At 47.4% G+C, this 18,778-nt stretch overlaps 1 long non-coding RNA gene across 1 annotated transcript in view; it reads left to right on the forward strand.

The window, feature by feature from the left end:
• Nucleotides 1-18,778, forward strand: part of LOC114806010 — a 134,768-nt gene that overhangs the window by 69,154 nt on the left and 46,836 nt on the right. The window lies entirely within an intron of this gene.

The following is an 18,778-nucleotide window of genomic DNA, read 5'->3' on the forward strand; positions in this document are numbered from 1 at the left end:
CACAATAATAATAATTATTATTAATATGCTCCCAAGCGTACAGTTCTCTGCACACAGGCGCTCAGTAAATACCATTGATTAATCTTGTGTCTTCCTGGCCCCGTCAGACCTGTGATCCCCAAAATGGGACGGGGCTGTGGTCCAATCTGATGATCTTCTATCTTATACTAGCACTCAATTCGGTGTTTGACACAGTAGTAAGCACTGAACAAACACCACAAATAGTCATCGTTAGTATGTCTTCCTGCCTTCTCAGCAGCAGACGCCCAAAGGCCCCCCAGCTGAAGGACACATAATCAAATCCCCATTTATCAGTCAGTCTTCACAGCCACTCATTTCATCCAGGATGTACCTGAAATGCAGGACAAGGCCCTTAGAGGTCTTTCCTGCCGTCCTGTGGCCTTGGAGGGAGGTGAGGTTTTCAGGTACAATGGCTTTGGAATGTCTCTGAGGAGTCAATTAGCCTAACTGTTCTATTTATGATTTTCCTCCCCTGAAGGCCGGCTGGATCTGCTCGAAAAGAACACCCATTCACTGGCCGCCCTGCCGACGGTAGGCGGGCCAAGCCCCGGCGCTCTCGGCCATTTGGTTTCAATATCATTCATTAGAAAAATACAGGGCCAGAGGAAAGAAATTCCATCTAGTTCCATCTCGAAATAGCAAAGCTAGCTTGGGATAATGCTGGGAGAGGAAGGGGGAGGGCAGAGAGAAGAGTAGGGGAGAAGGAGGGGACGTAAATGTGAAATGGTGGGTTTGTGGGTGTTTAGGGCCAGAGCTAAGGGACACTGGAGGCAACGGGAGTTTTCTGAGATAATGACAGAGACTTGAGCAAATGAGTTAAAAATGCCAGAAAGAAAGCAGCTACAGTCTACAATACCAACCAAGAGTTTTCAGAGGAAAGAGAGGTCGTAAGAATGAGTTTTTCAATGAAAAGAATAAGAATATCTAGAAACAAATCCCATTTGTTTTCCATGTGAACAACTATCAGCAGCTTTCCAACCAATCCCAGGGGATTTTAGAATTTCTGGTTCTGGACTTGCCTTAGTGGTTTTGGTGCCCACCGCCCAGAGAATAGGAGTATCTAGAAACAAATCCCACTTATTTTCCACGTTAAAACCATGAACAGCTTCCAACCAATCCCAGGGGCTTGTAGAATATCCGGTTCTGGAATCGCCTTAGTGGTTTTGGTGCCCACCTCCCAGAGAATGGGAATATCTAGAAACAAATCCCACTTATTTTCCACGTTAAAACCATGAACAACTTCCAACCAATCCCAAGGGCTTGTAGAATTTCTGGTTTTGGAATCGCCTTAGTGGTTTTTGTGCCTGCCCGCCCAAAGAATAGGAATATCTAGAAACAATCCCATTTATTTTCCACTTTAAAACTGTCAACAGCTCCCAACCAATGACAGGGGCTTTTAGAATTTCTGGTCCTGAAGTCGCCTAATAGTTTTGGTGCCCCCCTCCCAGAGAGAAGGAATATCTAGAAACAAATACCACTTATTTTCCATGGTAAAGCAATCAACAGCTTCCAACTAACCCCAGGGCCTTTTAGAATTTCTGGTTCTAGAATCGCCTTAGCTTGTTTCGGTGCCGCCGCCCAGAGAACAAAGTGGCAAATCATAATGTCAACTCTTAAACCTCTTTCCAGCGACCGGAGTCGGGTGATGGGGATGTTGGGAAAGATTGTCCACGGAGGGATTTTGTGTGTGTGTGTGTGGTGGTGTGTGTCCAATCTGAATTTCCCTGTTGGGACAGACATCCAAGAAGTACATTTCACCACAGCGCATGGGCGGGATGTAACGGCTGGAGGAGAGTTAAGGCGACAGATGCAGCCTGAAAGCTACCCTCTTCATTCGTGCTACCTTAATGCCCTGCCAAAGATCGAAATTCTTTTCATTTCTTCTCTCATTATATTCCCATTCTCAAAACCTGGGCAAAATGGGCAGAGAGATTGACACATTTTAAGAGGTTAAACCCCAGAAACGTGTATAGCTCCGACACTTAAGAATGAACATGGGTTTTGAAAGAATATGTTCTGGAGTGATTTGTTTGCACATGTTCATAAGGAAACAGTGTTAAATATGGTAATTAAGAGCATCCAATCAATTACCATAGTGTTCAGGGATATGACCATGGCAGTCAATCTGCAATTGCAAATCTGCATATTTATTCAGTTTCATTAATTATGCATTATGGCAAGCATTAATCCAATAATGTGTGTGTGTGTGTGTGCAGCAGAACTGAGGGAAGTGCCCATCTAGTGGAGAATGGTTAAGGAAACAAGTATAAAAACACCTTTTCCTTTTGTTCAATCACCTCCCCGCCAAAAACTCACACTTTTCCTCCTCCTAAAAATGAGATGCTTGAGACTTCAGACCATCAAAATTGGCTAAGGTTCTATTTTCTCCTCTGACTTGGATTTCAAAGCTCGACTAGCTTGAGAATACTGTCTCTGTGACCTGCTCCGATTTTCGGGAAAATCCGGGATGAGCAGTAGCAAGCTTTTCAACATCACTGTTGCCCTCCCCCTCCTGACTCTGGGGAATCCATGACTGGGAAATGGCGGCTTACTCCATCACCGAGGAAGGAGACGACCATATTCTGTTGCCCTTTAGCACTGTGGCTCAGTTCGCTCACTTTAGAGGAAGGAGTTTGGGAGCCGTGGGGATCCGCTGCATGTGAGGGAGGGTGGGTGGCGTTCTCCTTGCCAGAAATAGCAGGTGGATCACGTCAGGTTCTCGAGCCAATCACGGCATGCCAATGTCCCGTGGCGATGGAGCCGACCTGGGATTGGAGAGCGGAATGTGAGATTCCCATTTCCTCCAGGCTCAGCCCCAGCTACCGAGGGCCTGGCTCCCCTTCCTTGGGGTAGGATGAGAAGCAGCGTGGCCTGGTGGATAGAGCCCAGCCTGGGACCCTGACTTCTAATCCTGGCTCCACCACTTGTCTGCTGTGTGACCTTGGGCAAGTTACAACTTCTCCGTGCCTCACTTCCCTCATCTCTAAAATGGGGATTAAGAGTGGGACCCCCATGTGGGACAGGGACTGTTCCAACCCACATAGTTTGAATCTACCCCAGCACTTAGTAAAGTGCTTGGCATATATTAAGTGCTTAAGAAATTTCACAATTATTAATATTATTAGGAAAACAAGTCTTCCACAGAAGGAATTCTCTGGGGCCCAGAAAGAGCTAGTCATTTGAAAAGGAGGGGGAAATGACAGCATTTGTGACACGAAGATGAATACTCTCTAGGAGAAACTGTCTCCCCATTTTAGTGCCCTCCCTCCAAAAGAAAAAAAACAGTATGTTGGAGTTTGGAGCGGGGAATTCCAAGAAGCTCCTTCCTTGACCTGAGGGTGGCTGTCGGGGTTCACGGTTGTGTTGGGCAGCACTTAATGGGTCGTTTGGTGATGGTCCTTTGCTCAAAGATTGCAGATGGAGGATACCCCTCTGCCAGCCAGATGACGGTGGGATGATATTTACCTGGTTGAAGAAGATAATAATGTTAATTGTGGTTTTTGTTAAACGCCTATTATATGGCAGGCACTGTGCTAAGCACCGGAGTAGATGACCAGTGAGGTATAATGGCTAGGAATCTGAGTAAGTTCTCAGTACAGTGCCCTCCACATATTAAGTACCCAATAAATACCACTGACTGATGGGGAAACCTGGGCCAAGGAAACTGGAGGAGGCGAGTCTTTGAGCTGTCAGGACTGGGGACATAGGCTTCGATTCGTTTTCGTTAGCGGTTTGGTTTTAACGCGTCTTTCAGCTCTTCTGCCGACGCGGGAAACGATGAGGTTTCAATAACTTGATATGCAGGCATGCCCAGCTTGTTATTAACCAATGGATCGATAGAGTCAATCTCGGGGTAATTCTCACCCCCTCATCTGAGGGGTTCTTGAGATCTCATTGCTTTTTAAACCTTTCTGAAAAAGACCACCCACTTTTGTGGGGCTTGGGGGGAGAGATGAGAGTCGGGGGTGTATTTTCTTTCAGCTCAGTGGACGGGTGGATGGTATAACTCTGAAGAACACAGAAGCTTTCAGAATAGCCCAAAATCCACGGCGAGGTTTCAAGCCCTGACAAACCCTTCCGAAAATAGGGCGATTGGGGCCCAGCTGTGTAAATGTTTTCAGTTTTGCTGCTGAGGCCCCAGTTTTGACTCCCCGCCAAGACAAGCCTCATTCGAGTTTTCTTTGGCTCCTCCTCGGGCTCTGGAATGTCAGCGTCACCCTCCAAATATGACGGCTCGTCGTCGGGACCGCAGAAGGAAACCCGAGCTGCCTGCCGATTCTCTCCGCCGTCATCGGAGGACCGGACTCTCCCGGTCAACCCCCAGCCCGACCTCCCCTCTGCCACTGCCAAGGAGCAAACCCTGGGCTCTCCCGGGGTCAGAAGCTCTCTCTCTCTCTCTCCAACCGCCCCGGTCCAGCCTGGGACCAAGGACCCAGTCTCCGGTCAGAGGCCACACATTGGCCGATCTTCGCGTCGCTGGGACCGGCCGCCCGGCTGTCTTAGGCCGGCTCTGTCAGCCGGATGATGGAGCTGAGATCCTGAGCTGCCTGGCTGGCTCTGCATGCGGCTTTGGCGTGATCGGTCTGGAGGATCTGGATAATCTTAATAATGAGGGTGTTTGTTAAGCGCTTACTATGTGCCAAGCACTGTTCTAAGCACTGTGGTAGATGCAAGGTAATCAGGTTGGACACAGTCCCTGTCCAACATGGGCCTCACAGTCTTCATCCCCATTTTACAAATGAGGTGACTGAGGCACAGACAAGTGAAGTGACCTGCCTAAGGTGACACAACAGACAAGTAGAAGAGCTGGGATTTGAATCCAAGTTCTCTGACTCCCAAGCCCGTGCTCTTGCCACTAGGCTGAGCTACTTTTCGAGGTCTGGATTGACCTTCTCAGAAGTCTCTGGCTTTGTCAGGCAATCAGTCAATCATATTCATTGGGTGCTTATTGTGTGCAGAGCACTGGACTAAGCACTTGGGGAAAGATGATAGAATGATATAACAGATACATTCCCTGCCCACAACTAGCTTACAGTCTAGAGAGGAAGACAGACATAGAAATAAATAAAATTACAAATATAGACATAAGTGCTGTGCTGCTCCAAAGGGGGATGAATAAAGGGAGCAAGTCAGGGCGACGCAGAAGGTAATGGAAGAGGAAAGGAGGGCTTATTCAGGGAAGGTCTCTTGGAGGAGTTGTGCCTTCAGTAAGGCCTCGAAATGGGGGAGAGTTATTGTTTGTTGGATATGAAGAAGGATGGTGTTCCAGGCCAGAGGCAGAATGTAGGCAAGAGGTCGGTGGCTAGATAGGTGAGATCGAGGTACAGGGAGTAGGTTGGCAATAGAGAAGTGAAGTGTGCGGGCTGGATTGTAGAAGGAGAGTAGTGAGGTGAGGTAGGAGGGCTGCAAGGTGATTGACTGCTTCAAAGCCCATGGTTAGGAGTTTCTGTTTGATGCACAGGTGGATGGGCAACCACCGAAGGTTCTTGAGGAGTGGGGAAACATGGCCTGAATGATTTATCGAAAAATGATCCAGATAGTGGAGTGAAGTTGGGACAGGAGTAGGGAGAGAAGGGAGGCAGGGAGGTCAGCGAGGAGGCTGATCCAGTAATCAAGGTGGTGCTTTCCCTCTGCCTTTGGCCAGACCTTCTTTGGCTCCCCACCCCCAAGCTCTTGTAAATATCATTCTGAGTGAAAATCATAATGTTGCTTATGAACTTCTGGACTGTAGACTGTCAGCTCTGCGTGGGTAGGGAAACCGCCCTCTCAGACGTCACCACTGATGTCCTTCTTGCCAAATCCAACAGCCTCTACTCCATCTTAATCCTTCTCAGCCTCTCAGCTGCTTTCAACACTGTAGACCACCCCCCCTTCTTCTGGAAACATTCAACCTTTGCTTCACTGACTCCTCTCCTGATACTCCTCCTATATCTCTGGCCATTCATTCTCAGTCTCTTTCTTGGGCTCCTCTGCCTCCCACCCATTAACTGTGAGGGTCCCTCAAGGTTCAAGTCAGGATCCCCGTCTTTTCTTCATCTACACCCACTTGGAGAATTCACTTGCTCCCATGGCTTCAACTTTCACTTCCACATGGATGATATCCAAAGCTACATCTCTAGGCCTAATCTCTCTGCAGTCTCACATTTCCTCTTGCCTTCAAGATCTCTCTGCTTGGATGTCTTCCCATCACCTCAAGCTTAATGTGTCTAAAACAGAACTCTATATTTCCCCATCCAAACCATGTCCTCCCCTTGACTTTCCCATCACTATGGACTCCACCACCATCCTTCCTGTCTTAGAAGCTTGTAACCTTGGTATTATCCATGACTCCACTCTCTCATTCAATCCATCACTATATCTTGTTGGCCCCACCTTCACAGAATCACCAGGATCTTCCTTTTCTTTGCCATTCAAACTCCTACCACGTTAATACAATCACTCATCCTTTCCTCTCTGGATTACTGCATCAGCCTCCTTGCTGACCTCCCTGCCTCCTGTCTCTCCCCACTCCAGTCTATATTTCACTCTGCTGCCTGGATCATTTTTCAACAAAAACTTTCAGGATATGTTTCCCCACTCCTCCAGAATCTCACTGGTTGCCCATCCACCTCGGCATCAAAGAAAAACTCTTCACCACTAGCTTTAAAACACTCATTCACCTTGCCCCCTCCTACCTCACCTCACTTCTCTCCTACTACAACCCAGCCCGCACACTTCGCTCCTCTAATGCCAACCTTCTCACAGTGTCTCCATCTCATCTATTTCACTGCTGACCCCAAGCCCATGACCTGCCTCCAGTCTGAAAGCTCTTCCCTACTCAAATCTGGCAGACAGTGTTTCTCCCTCTCTTCAAACTTTTATTGAAGGCACATCTCCTCTAAGAGGCCCTCCCTGACTAATCCCCCATTTCCTCTTCTTCCACTCCCTTCTGCATTGCCCTGACTTGCTCCCTTTGTTCATCCTTCTCTCCCAGCCCAGCAGCACTCATGTACTTTTCTGTAGTTTATATTAATGTCTGTCTCCCCATTCTAGATTTTAAGCTCACTGTGGGTAAGGAATGTGTCTATTTTTGTACTCTCCCATTTGTGCTTAACTAAACACAGTGATCTGCACACAGTAAGTGCTCAAAAATAAGATTGACCGAATGAATGAAGTGGGAGTTGGGAGGGTTGTGATTTGGGGGAGAAGAAAACAGCATATCGAAAAGCCTCCGTGAGGAGATGGGATTTCAAGAGAAGTCAGTGACTGTATACGGGTAAGCCAGGTGCAGTGACGGTGTGATGTTGATAATAATAGCATTTGTCCACCTCTCGCACTGTGCCAAGCTCTGGGGAAGATTACAATATGACCAAATTGGACAGACTGACCCTCATGCAGCTCTCTATAGAAGAGTGAGTTAGAGGAGGTATCTCATCTCCATTTTACAGAGGAGGAGAACAAGACTCAGAGAAATTAAGTGACTTGCTCAATGTCCCACAGCAGGAAAGGGGCAGAGCGGAGACTGGAACCCAGGTCTCCTGAGTTCTAGTTCCATGCTCCTTTCACATAATGATAATGATTACAATAATAATAATCAGTAATGAAATGATGGCATTATTTCTTAAGCACATGATATCTGTCAAACACTGTACTAAGCACTGGAGTAGACACAAGATAATCAGGTCGAATAGAGTACGTATCGCATATGGGGCTCACAGCTGAAGTCGGAGGGGGAACAGGTATTGAATCCCCATTTTACAGAGGAGGAACCTGAGGCACAGAGAAGCTAAGTGACTTGCCCAAGGTCACATTGGCAAGTGGAAGAGCTGGGATTAGAACCCGGGTCCTCTGGCAAACACTTTTCACGCGGCTGTACATAGTGGTAGTAGATTTAAAAAGTCCTCGCTGTATGCAGGGCACCATGCCGAAAGATGGGAAAGAATACCCAAGTGGGAATTAGAATTCAGAAGTGGGAACTGGCCCTGGGGTTGGGAAAAGGCTCACAAATGAAGACTATCCTGGGCAAACCTAGTGGCTACAGCCTGCAGAAAGGCCTGGGTCTTATCCCGTCTCTGCCACTCGTCTGCCGTGTGACCTTGGACAAGTCACTTCATTTTTCTGAGCTTCCGTGACCTCATCTGGAAAATGGGGATTAAGGCTGTGAGGCCCCATGTAGGACACAGACTATGTCCAACCTGCTTAGCTTGTATCTCCCCCAGCGCTTAGTTCAGCGTCTGGCACTTTGTAAGCACTTTAAGAGCACCACAGTAAAAAAGAGAGGTGAAACGAAATACCAAGTCAACATAAAGACATGGACAAATACACCAGATTAAAATAGAGATCAGTTGGGCGCTGTGGGTGAAGGAGCGGAGTTTCAGGCTCCTCACTGGTCAGGTCCAGGACATCTGGCCACAGACCTTGCTCCAACAGTGGTCGCTGCCATGCTTTCGAAGGTTTTTTGGAGACGACGTCAGCCTAGCGCTGCTTTCCTGACTTGCTCCCTTTATTCACGGCCCCTCTCCCCACCCTGCCCAGCCCCCAGCACTTAGGTGGTTTGAGATGCAGCGTGGCTTAGTGGAAAGAGCACAGGCGTGAGAGTCAGAGGACGTGGGTTCTAATCCCGGCCCTGCCACTTTTCTGCTGTGTGACCGTGGGCACGTCACTTAACTTCTCTGTGGCTTAGTTGCCTCATCGGTACAATGGGGACTAAAAGAGTGAGCCCCACGTGGGATAACCTGATTACCCTGTATCTACCCCAGTGCTTAGAACGGTGCTTGGCACATTGTAAGTGCTTAACAGTGGCTTAGTGGAAAGAACATGGGTTTGGGATTCAGAGATTGTGGTTTCTAATCCCAGCTCTGCCACTTGTCAACTGTGTGACTTTGGGGAAGTCACTTATCTTCTCTGTGCTCAGTTACCTCATCTGTAAATTGGGGATTAAGACTGTGAGCAATGTGGGATAACCTGCTGACCTTCTATCTACCCCAGTGCTTAGAACAGTGCTTGGCACATAGTAAGCACTTAACAAATACCATAATTATTATTATTATCATTAACAAATACCATTATTATTATCATTATTACGAACATATCTGAGCTAATTGTAGGCAGGGAATGTGCCTGTTTATTGTTCTATTTCACTCTCCCAAGCGCTTAGTATAGTGCTCTGCACACAGTAAGCACTCAATAAATACCATTGAATGAATTAATTGGACCCTCCCAAGCATGCTTAGGCCAGTGATCTGCACCCAGTGGACTGTAAAATTCTTGAGATGGGGTATCGAGTCTCCTATTTTATTTTCTCCAGCTTAGTACAATGCTCTGCACCAGTAGATCATAAGTTCCTCGCGGGCAGTGATCATGTATACATAGACAAGGGAGTAACATATTACGGCCCATCAACCAGTGGAGCACTTAATCCAGTGCTCTGCAAACAGCAAGCAGTCAGTAAATACCACTGATTGATTGGAGCTCATGTCACTGGTAGGGTAACCCTTCATCCCATAAGCAAATAGCTGCAGCTTGCTACCTGAGGAGGAAGAGGACGGTCAGTATTCTCCCTTCTCCTTTGATTTAAATCACTACTGAGTCTCCTTTCAAAAATTGGAGTTCATGGACTGCTAGAGGTTGCAAGATTCTTAGAGGAGTTTATTTCTGATTTAACCAGTCGATTTCCCCCCTTCAGGTGTAAGAAGATCTTGGCCTTCCTGGACAGTGGCCTTCAGTGGATACCACCACCTTTTTTTGTTGTGGGGTCTGTTAAGCTCTTACTTTTGTGCTGAGTATTACTTCATTCAGTCATATTTATTGAGCACTTCCTGTGTGTAGGGTATTCTACTAAGCACTTGGGAGAGTACATTATAAAGGTAAACAGACGCATTCCCTGCCCACAGCGAGCTTACACGCTAAGTACCGTATCTGATCTTGGGATCGTTGACAGGAAAGGGTTTGGAAAATATAAAGACCCCTATTCAGAGGTCTTGTGGTTTTTCAAGTCTGCGTTTCTTTCAAAGAGGCAAATAGACCTTGTGGAGAGAGCACAAAACTGCAAATCAGGAGACCGGAATTCTTGACTAGCTCAAACTCTGATCTTCTGGTGACCTTGGACAGGACACTTCATCTCTCAGGGCCCCAGTTTCCTTCTCTGTAAAATGAGGATGGGACACCAGTTCTTCCTATCCCATAGATGTGGGGCGGGAGCTCTGTCCGATTTGGTTATCTAGACCTCCGTGAAAAGTCTGTACTTGGTCACATGGTAAACGCTTAATAAATACTAGCATCAGAACGCCCCACCTCTAACTGCAGTCGTTCTGGTAGTGTATTCATAGAGTTTTCTTGGTAAAAATCCGGAAGTGGTTTACCGTCGCCTTCTTCCACACAGTAAACCTAAGTCTCTGCCCTCGACTCTCCCGTGTTGCTGCTGCCCAACATGGGAGAGTTTTAACTTGTAGCCGATGGCCTTACACTCCCTAGCCACTGCCCAAGCTAGGAATGGAATGGATGGGCCTCTGCTTGACTCCCCCTCCCGTAGTCGAGACTGGTGGGGTACTGGGAGCTCTCCAGGTGTGACCTGAGAGATGAAGCGCTGGGGTAAATACAGTCTAATCAAGTTGGGCACAATCCCTATCCCACAGGGACCTCACAATCTTCATCCCCATTTTACAGTTGAGGCAGCTGAGGCACCAGGAAGTCAATGTGTATTGTCCTCGGCATTTACCTCATAGTAAGTGCTAAACAAGTGCCGTGGTTACTATGATTATACCACCCTGAAGGGACAGTGGTCAGGGGCCACAGACCCCATGATATGTAGAGGGGAAATGGCTGTGATTGGGTGCAGACCCCCAGTCTGAGGCTTGGGGTCCAGATCTGAGGACGAGGCTGCCAGCAATCCATGCTTAAGGCCCACGCTTTCATTCCCTGGCCTCTTTCTCTAATTCATAATAACACCTATCTCCCCAGCTTGATTGTTAGACCCTTGAGGGTAGGGATCGTGTCTATTTATCTTGTCCTCTCCCAAGTGCTTAGTACAGTGCTTTACACACAGTAAATGCTCAATAAATGTGATTGAATGAATGAATGAACTTCGTTGGACTCTCCCAAGGGCTTAGAACAGCGCTGGGCATACGGTGAGCACTCAGCCAGTACCGTCAACCAACTGGGTGGTGTGTGTCTGCATCTCAGAGCCCAGTTGGTTGGGGATTAGCCGACTAATCTAAGTGCTTAGTACAGTGCTCTGCACACAGTAATCTCTGGATAAATACAATTGAATGAATGGATGGATGGGATTAGCCCATGTCTTTCCGGTGACCTTGCAAAGCCCGCTGTCCACCAGGAAGCAGACCCCCCGGAGGGACCTCTCTGGGGGTGGGGAGGAGGACCCCCGCCGGAGCCTCAGCAGAAGGTGAGCTGCGGCAGAGACCCCCTGGGGTCTCCCGGTCGTGTTCAGCCGGGATTATCTCCTTCTGCAAGAGCCGAACAAGAGCGAGCTCAAAAGAGCAGAGTCCTGGGAGACTCCTTCGTCGGCTGATTTGGAATCCGAACACACAGAACTTCCCACAAAGACCTTCTGTGGATATAATGAGCAGGGAGTTAGTTGATAGATATGCTAATTTCATTATTCATGTACATAATTACAATCTAGAGGTTGGGAGCTTTTTAGGTAATGACAGGAGAGAGGAAAAATTTACCTAACTTTTGTAATATACATGTAATATTATTTAACTCTTAAATTAAAAACCAGGGCCTAATTCATTCAAAGAGACATGAAGATGTTTCACAATTATGCCAGGGATCTCTTTCAAGCTCCTTAGAGGGCTGAAGTTTCCTTGGGAGAGACTGAAACCTTGCCAGCTCTTCTCTACGGCATGGGAGCGGGAGGAGAGGGGGCTGCAGAGGGGTTTGGGAAGATCAGAATTCCCAGAAAGGAAGAAGGAGAATTCCCAGGAGGAGAGGTGTTATGGCTTAGGGGAAAGAGCTCTGGTTAAGAAGGTTCAGTCAAACAATCAATCAGTGGTTTTTATTGAGCGCTTATTATGTGTGGGGAACTGTACTAAGTTCTTGGAAGAGGACAGTAGAACAGAGTCTGAAGACCAGGTTACAGACTCGAGGGAGAGGCAGACATTAATATAATTAATCAATCAATCAATTAGTGATATTTATTGAGTGCTTGCTTTGGGCTGAGCACTGTACTAAGCGCTTGTGAAAGGATAGTAGAATGGAGTCGGTAGACCTGTTCCCTGCCCACAGCGAGCTTACAGTCTAGAGAAGCAGCGTGGCTCAGTGGAAAGAGCACGGGCTTGGGAGTCAGAGGTCATGGGTTCTATTTCTGGCTCCACCACTTGTCAGCTCTGTGACTTTGGGCAAGTCACTTCACTTCTCTGTGCCTCAGTTACTTCATCTGTAAAATGGGGATTAAGACTGTGAGCCCCACGTGGGACAGCCTGATTACCTTGTATCTCCCCCATTGCTTAGAACAGTGCTTGGCACATAGTACATGCTTAACAAATGCCTTCAGTATTATTATTATTATTATTATTAGAGGGAGAGGCAGATGTTAATAGAAGTAATCAGTCAATTGAGCACTGACTGTGGGTGGACCACTGTACTCAATGCTTGGGAGAGGACAACAGAACAGAGTCAGTAAACCCATTCCCTGCCCACAATGAGCTTGCAGTCTAGAGGGAAGCTCCATGTTGGGGTCCTGGCTTTGCCACTTGCCTACTGTGAAGCCCCTGAGAAAATCACCTCACCTCCGGGGTGATCAAGTTTATTCATCAGCAAAAGGGGCTCAGATCCCCTCTTTTGCCTTAACTCTTAGCTCCAGTGGGACCATGTCTGTGTCCAATTTGATCGTCCGGTATCCGCCCCGGCATCCCAGCTCTGCCACTGGTCTGCTGTGTGACCTTAAACAAGTCACTTCACTCTCTGTGCCTTAGTTTCCTCAACTGTAAAATGAAGATTAAGACTGTGAGGAGCATGTGGGACAGGGACTGTGTCCACCCCCCAGTCCTTAGTGCAGTGCCTGGCACATAGTAAGCACTTAGGAAATACCACTGTTATTATTATTTTTATTATTGTTATTAATGCACTGCAGGGTGTCTTGCAAGGGCTTGAAAGATTCCAGACCATAGTTTCCAGAAGGGAAAGCTGGATTTCATGGAATCGCTCTCTGTCACTGCAGTTAAGAAGGTCCCAAGCCTTCATGCAGGTTTGCGACCTCAGGACCAGCGTTCGCCTATGGCGACTTCATCGTCTGAGGTTTTTCTGTGGAGATTTCATCGTCGTCGTCATCCCGGGTTTCCGCCAGAGTGCGAAAGATGGCCTCCCTTCAGAGGGGCAAAATCCACTGCTGTGGGAACTGCAGAAGTTACTGCTGTGACCACTTTTCTGTCTGACTAAGTCAAGGTTGTCCCGGCCAGGTTAGATTCTGTCAACTGAGGCGTCGTCTCCCAGGCCCTGGTGGTTTTCCCGGCTCACAGGTCTTCCTGCACTGGAGTCAGTCCTAAAGTGCTGATCTCTTTTGGGACAACCCCAACATCACTAGGTCCCTTCGGGAACTGAGGAGATGGGGGAGGCAGTCCCGAAATGCAGTGACCGGGGGCGGGAAACCTACCAAAGAGAAACAGCATGGCCTAGTGGACAGAGCCTGGGCCTAGGAGTCAGAGGACCCGGGTTCTAATCCCACCTCCGCCCATTTGGTTGTTATGTACGTGTTTAACCAGAAAAAAAAATTAACTAAGAGAGCTGAGAACAATATCCGGACAGATCCCAAGCACATTCATTGTGCACTGGCAGCGTCACCTCACTTCTCTGTGCCTCAGTTTCTTCAATAGTAAAATGGGGATTAAATCCTACTCCCTCCAACTAAGACTGTAAGCCTCATGTGGGGCTGGGACAGTGCTTAGAAAAGTGTCTGACACAAAGTACGTGTTTACCAAATATCATTTAAAAAAGTGATTTTCCCAAGGTCACACAGCAAGCCAGTGGCAGATCTACGATAAGAACCCAGGTCCTCCGACTCTCCGACCCGTGCTCTATAATAATAATGCAAATAGTGTTATTTAGTAAGTGCTTTCTATGTGCCAGGCACTGTACTAAGCACTGGGATCGATACGAGCGAATTGGGTTGGAGACCGTCCCTGTCCCACATCGGGCTCGCAGTCTTAATTGCCATTTGACAGATGAGGTAACTGAGGCACAGAGAAGTGAAATGATTTGCTCAAGGTCCCACAGCAAACAAGCCCTATCCACTAGGACACACTGCTTCTCCACAACAATTCACCCGCACAATCCCTGTGGAATGAGTACAGCCTATAATGAATGCCCTTTTTAAAGCACTCATCTTCTGATGGATTGTCAAGGGAAGGGTTGTTTTGGATCAAGTGCCTTAGAACAGTCAAGGAAGTCGATCTAGACCCTTCAAGTCAAAGGAGAGTTTCAACTCTAAATATCCAGATTATCTCTGGCACTTGGCTTCTGTTCCATCAATGATCTATAGATGCTTCTCAGTTTTTCTTTCCACGTGGTGTGACCGTTTTGTTTGTATCCATCCTTATTCATCAAAAGGAAATGAGCGATGTGATCTCCTGATCAGACTGCCCATCTCCCCTCTTCCATTTAGGCACCCAACAGTCACTAATGAACGAATGTTCTTCAACCAGCAGTCAGGCAGATGTATATTTCATCCAGACACATGTTTTGCTTATTCTGCTTGACAGTGTTCTTAAGCCATGCCCTTTGGACTGTTTATTATTAGAAATATCAATAAATCATGGACTCTGTCCAACCTGATTAACTTGTATCTACCCCAGAGCTTAGTACAGTGCCTGGCACATAGTAAGCGCTTAACAAATACCTTAAAAAAAAAAAGTCATATCTCACGTGATCGTAGCACTCCTTCGAAAATGCAAGCTTCCCTGCAGGATGGAGTCCACAAAATGAAGGCTGAGTTTGTTGGCTAATGAGATATTTTACAGGTGCATCCAAACAGCAAGGGCTGAAAACAGTAAATTTGCCTCAGTGAAAACTTTGTTTTTCTGCAAGTCCACATATGTGTTTATCATCATATTTGGACAAACACACCCTTGAGCCTGTGTTACCTTTCAGTAGGCTAGCAACATCCCTCCCAGCCACTAGTTAAGAGAACTTACGTGATACCAGAGTAATCGCACAGGGACTCTCTCTAGACTGTAGTCTCATTGAGGGCAGAGAATAGGTCCGTTTATTGTTGTAGCGTACTCTCCCAAGTGCTTAGTACAGTGCTCTGCACACAGTAAGCGCTCAATAAATGCGATTGAATGAGTAATGCGACGTCAGTAGACTTGTCATCTGGCAGGAGTACATGTCGTTCAATTAACTGCGGTATATATTAAGTGCATATTAGGTGCCCAATCCTGTGCTAAGCACTAGGTCACACAAGATGATCTAGTTCAGCCCCAGCCCCATAGGGTGCACAGCTTAAGGGGGACTGTGGTCTGGGTGTTGCACTTTCTGGAGTGAAGAATCTGAAATTCAGGGGGAGGGAAATTCATTCATTCAGTAGTATTTATTGAGCTCTTACTATGTGCAGAACAGTGTACTAAGCGCTTGGAATGTACAAATCGGTAACGGATAGAGACAGTCCCTGCACTTTGACGGGCTTACAGTCTAATGGGGGGAGACAGACAGACAAGAACAATGGCAGTAAATAGAATCAAGGGGAGGAACATCTCATTAAAACAATAGCAAATAAATAGAATCAGGGTGATGTACATCTCATTAACAAAATAAATAGGGTAATGAGGATATATACAGTTATGCGGATGAGTACAGTGCTGAGGGGATGGGACATGGGACGGGAGAGGGGGAGGAGCGGGGGGGGGGGGGTGGGGTGGAGAAGAGAGTTTAGCTGCGGAGAGGTGAAGGGGAGGGTAAAGGAAGCAGAGGGAAAAGGGGAGCTCAGTCTGGGAAGGTCTCTTGGAGGAGGTGAGCTTTAAGTAGGGTTTTGAAGAGGGGAAGAGAATGAGTTTGGCGGAGGTGGGGGGGAGGGCATTCCAGGACTGCGGGAGGATGTGACCTGGGAGTCGACGGTGGGATAGGCGAGAACGGGGGACGGCGAGGAGGTGGGCGGCAGAGGAGCGGAGCGTGCGGGGTGGGCAGTAGAAAGAGAGAAGGGAGGAGAGGTAGGAAGGGGCAAGGTGATGTAGAGCCTTGAAGCCTAGAGTGAGGAGTTTTTGTTTGGAGCGGAGGTTGATAGGCAACCACTGGAGGTTTTTAAGAAGGGGAGTGACATGCCCAGACTTGTCCAAGGTCACACAGCAGGCAGTGGCAGAGCTGAGACCAGAACTCAGCTCTCCCAATTCCTGCTCCTGTATTCTTTCTACTAGGCAACTCCGCTTCCATCCGAACTTCAGAGCGGTGTGGCCTAGTGGATAGAGCCTCGGCCTGGGAGTTGCAAGGACCTGTTGTTCTAATCCCACCTCCGCCACTTGTCTGCTGTGTGACCTTCAACAAGTGGCTTAACTTCTCTGGGCCTCAGTTCCCTCGTGGAAAATTGGCATCATGACTGTGAGCCCTGTGTGGGACTGGGACTGAGTACAACTGAATTATCTTCTTTCTACCCCAGTGCTCAGAACAGTGTTTGGCACATAGTAAGCACTTAACAAATACTATTGGCCCATTTCTGAGCCGAAGGATTTGCCGGTGGAGGAGGGAGGCTGGTTGCTGGAAATAAAAGTTCCAGACACAAGGGTGTCAGATTCCGTGTGGGGATGTCTGGTTACTGGGTCTCCCCCCTCCCTCCCCCCACCCTCCATTAGCATGTTAGGTCCTCGTGGGAGCATGAAAGATCCTCGTAGGCAGGGAGCGTTTCTCTTTCTCCTGTCATGGTTTCTCAAGTGCTTTGTGTCGTCAATCTGTCAGTCAGTTGTTTATTGAGCACTTATTGTGTGCAGAGCACTGTACTAAGCACTTGGGAGAATACAATACAATAATAAACAGACACATTCACTGTGTGTTTCCTGAGCCAGTGCTCAGTAGATGTCGTTAACTACTACTACGTGACCAGCTTAACATCGGCCAGCCCCATCCATCGAAAACCAGACAGATAGTCGCCCTAATGAGATTTCTTCCTCTGAATGAAAAAAGGTAAAATTTTTTCTCTATTGGATTTGTGGGTTATATTGCTTTTTGAGAAGTAAAATGGAGGTCATTTATGGCTACATTTTGGCAATCTCTCTCAATCCCTGAATGAGCCTGTAATGTATTCCCCCTTCTTGCTGCACACTTTTAAAATGTTAATAGACTGTAAATTACTTTTCTTTTTATACTTCTTAAAATAAGCTTCTCCTCCTGAAGGCGGAGGGGGAGGCCTCAGTCTGAGGTCCCTGTCTGTCTTATTACCGTCTCTATTAGATGGACGGTAGAGAACTCATACAGATTTTATAGGAACTATTTTATTCATAAGAATTTTCCTAACGTCAGATGAATCTGACATCTCGGGCGTCTTTGCCCGTTCGTGAGATCAGCGGATGTCTGACTAGGCCTACCGAAGTCATTTGGATGCGAGTAAGGATTTGAGGACAAAGAATCGAGTCAGGATATTTTCAGCGCTCTTTTGTGGTTGGTTTATTTCCGTGGATCTCGTGATCAGCGGGAGGCAAAAATAGATGTCGATGACAATCCCTAACAGTCTGTTAAAGCGTCTGACGTTGTTGGTGGAGCCATCCGTCAAATATGGCGGACGAGGCCGCCACTCCCGGTGCGTTATGGGGTAAGCGGGGAGGCCGAGGCTGGAGGTTTTGTTCTGTTGTCTGTCTCCCCCTTGTAGACTGGGAGCCCGTTGTTGGGTAGAGATTGTCTCTATCTTTTGCCAAATTGTACTTTCCAAGTGCTTAGAACAGTGCTCTACGCGCTCTAAGCTTTCAATAAATATGATTGAATGAATGACTGAATGAAAGGTGCCAGGCTGACCTCAGACGGAGGCCACGGAGGTGAGTGCTGGTTGTGTGATGGGGCCCAGAGCCTGCTTTCTCCCTAGCATGTTTCTCCCACACTTCACCCCATGCTTCTCCTCAGAAGGGCTGAATGGTGAATCTGAACCGGCTCGGGCTGCCAGTTTTCAAGCGCAAGCATCAACGAGCGTCCCTGATTCATTTTTGGCAGTCAGTCAATTGTATTTATTGAGAAGTTACTGTGTGCAGAGCACTGTACTAAGGCCTTGGGAGAGGACAGTAGAGCAATATAACAGACATATTTCCTGCCCACAATGAGCTTAAAGTCTAGAGGGGGTGACAGCTATTAATAGAAATAAATAAAATTACAGATATAGACAGAAGTGTTGTGGGCCTGGAAAAGGGGAATGAGTAAATGGAACAAGTCAGGCCAGTGCAGAAGGGAGAGGGAGAAGAGGAAAAGAGGGCTTAGAGAAGGCCATTTGGAGGAAATGGGCCTTCAGTAAGGCTTTGAAGGAGGGGAGAGTCACTACCTGTAGGATATGAGGAAGGAGTTCCAGGCCAGAGGCAGGAATGTAGGCAAGAGATTGGGGGCAAGATAGATGAGATCGAGATGGTTGGCATTAGTGGAGAAAAATTAGCGGGTCCAGATTCAGCTTGACACCTAGCCTGGAAACCCCTCGAGGGCAGGAATCAGGTCTAACAGCTCCACCTCACCCGAGCGCTTAGTACAGCACTCAGTAAGTACTACTGATTGAGTGATACAGTTTTCACCACCCAGTAAGTACTCAGTGCCATTGATTGATTTTTTTATATGATATTTAAGTGCTTATTATGTACCAGGAACT

Source organism: Ornithorhynchus anatinus, chromosome 21 (genome assembly GCF_004115215.2).
Source record: "Ornithorhynchus anatinus isolate Pmale09 chromosome 21, mOrnAna1.pri.v4, whole genome shotgun sequence".
NCBI lineage: Eukaryota > Metazoa > Chordata > Mammalia > Monotremata > Ornithorhynchidae > Ornithorhynchus > Ornithorhynchus anatinus.